Raw genomic sequence first — 2500 nt, 5'->3', positions numbered from 1 at the left:
GTCTACCTAATCTTGTAGACTTTAATCCTATTCCTATCATAGGAAAAACAAACCTGTGAAAAATACGAAAAGAAACAAGAGCGGAGGAGTGGAGGAGGGGAGTGGAGTGGAGTGGAGGAGTGGAAGTGGAGTGGAGGAGTGGGAGTGGTGGAGGGGAGGAGTGGAGGAGTGGTGGAGGGGAGGAGTGGAGGAGTGGAGGAGGGGAGGAGTGGAGGAGTGGTGGAGTGGAGGAGGAGTAGAGTGGAGGAGTGGAGGAGGAGTAGAGTGGAGGAGTGGAGGAGTGGTGGAGGGGAGGAGTGGGGGAGTGGAGGAGTGGAGAAGTGGAAGAGTGGTGGAGTGAGTGGAGGAGTGGAAGAGTGGAGTGGAGGAGTGGAGAAGTGGAGGAGTGGGAGTGGGAGTGGTGGAGTGGTGGAGTGGGGGAGTGGTGGAGTGGTGGAGTGGAGAAGTGGAGGAGTGGAGGAGTGGGAGTGGTGGAGTGGTGGAGTGGAGGAGTGGCGCCGGTGGAAGAGAGCGAGCTCCCCGTTCACCACCTCATCACCAGCTCACGCGCAGGCGGAGGAGCACCGGTCGTGGTGTCGGAGCAAGGCGCCTCGAACTCGGTGGTTAAGTAACAACCAACAAGACCGTGGGTTGTAAGAATATGTACACACACACACACACACACACACACATTTATGTGTATGTATATGTATATATATATATATATATATATATATATATATATATATATGTGTGTGTGTGTGTGTGTGTGTGTGTGTGTGTGTGTGTGTGTGTGTACATACATACATACACACATGAATATGTATATATAGACATGCATATTGATATATCTATGTTTATGTATAAATATGTAAATATATGCATATATTCATTCATATATCTATATCTAACTCTCTGGATGAATATCAATATTGATAAATTTTATTAACGATTTATTTACTCAAATTTCACTATTCTCTAAGCCAAGCATCGGTGGTTCAGTGGTAGAATTCTCGCCTGCCACGCGGGAGGCCCGGGTTCGATTCCCGGCCGATGCACATTTTTAAAAGGACGAATGTTTATTCACGAAAGTTTATTCAGTGAGCAGAGGATTTGAATATTATCGGATTGACAGCTGTATACTAATGAATAAGAAACACATATGTACACATGCACCGAGAAATAAAACGAAATTTGGACCAGGGCGTGAGGATCCTGATGGAGGCACCGACGGAGGCGCTGCAGAAGGGTGTACCTGACAGAGGCGCTGCAGGAGGATGATGGCGACGCCCTGGGCTTTTTTTTTTTCAAATAACGAGGACAGACACGCACGCGTACTGTTTTAAACGAGTAAGCTATTTTTTTTTTTTAAGTAATTGATTTCGGGAACGATAGTGTCATATCAATTTAACTAATTTCCCTTATCGTGATGACATATGTAGCGACGAAAGAGATAAAAATGCACAATCAATACAGGAAAACGCATGATTTCAGAGAGCGAAGTGACAAACATCAGATCGCCATTCACAGACACAGAGAAAGAAAACAAAAAGTAGAAAAAAAAGAAAAATTAAGATGCGTTAGCGATAAGACAGGAGATAAAATACGAACAAAAAATCACAATCTATCAGTAAGTGCGATATATATACAGTCAACCCTCGGTTCTTGAACAACTCACTCGTCGAACAACTCGGTATTCGACCAAAAAATTATCCGAGCCAAAAAGGCCTCTGGCCCCGGATTCTCAAAAGAGCCTGAAGTTGGAGGCCTTAACCGTCCTGCTGTATTTCCCTTGTATAAGAGCGAAGAGAGTTGACTTCCCGCCCGCCGTGAAGCGCTGAAGCCTGCTCTCCCCTTCCCTGCCTTCACCTAAGGCGCCCTTACTCGCACCAATATGGCGGGTCCCTTGCTCTGTGTATGCGTATGGAAGATCGCTCGGCCGTAAGGTAAGGCGCCTTAAGGTGCTGTCACACTAGCACTTTTTCCGTCATTTTTTTTGGAAAATTCTAATTAACATAAATACAAACATTCTCGAAAATAGCTCTTGATTTGACTATGCTTGGCTGAAAAAAGTTGACGGAAAGGTTTTCAGACGGAAACGATCATCATCGTCTGACTATAAAATCGACAATTCGCTCAAAAATGGACAAAATTTCAGAAACTTGTCAAAGAATTGACGGAAAAAGTGCTAGTGTAACAGCACCTTCGAGGAGATACGGCGCCTTAGCTCGTTTGAGAATCCGACCCCTAAAGTCGAACAAATTTTCGGAGTTTCGAACACACGAGTCGAGCCGAGGCAAGCCGACGCCGACCCAACAGCTGGCCGAGTCATGCCGATAGCCTCAGCTTTCATACGTCACTCATATCTTCACTTTTTTGTACTTTAGCCCTTAGTCGTGGGTCCAAAAACTGCTATACATACATGCTAAATGGGGTGAAGTGCAGCTTTTTGTTGAAAGAATATCACCCAGATACTGTGGTCGCAAATAGAGCAATGAACATTTTCAATAATGCTATGTCT

General features: G+C 45.1%; 1 non-coding gene across 1 annotated transcript; it reads left to right on the top strand.

Moving 5' to 3' along the window:
* Nucleotides 1–966: 966 nt before the first annotated feature.
* TRNAG-GCC (transfer RNA glycine (anticodon GCC)) lies at nt 967–1037 on the top strand. Its single transcript has one exon. It is a non-coding gene; the product is annotated as a tRNA-Gly (tRNA).
* Nucleotides 1038–2500: the final 1463 nt, after the last annotated feature.

The sequence above is a fragment of the Penaeus vannamei genome, chromosome 39 (genome assembly GCF_042767895.1).
Source record: "Penaeus vannamei isolate JL-2024 chromosome 39, ASM4276789v1, whole genome shotgun sequence".
In the NCBI taxonomy this organism is placed as follows: Eukaryota; Metazoa; Arthropoda; class Malacostraca; order Decapoda; family Penaeidae; genus Penaeus; species Penaeus vannamei.
This window is presented reverse-complemented; position numbering and strand designations above follow the sequence as displayed.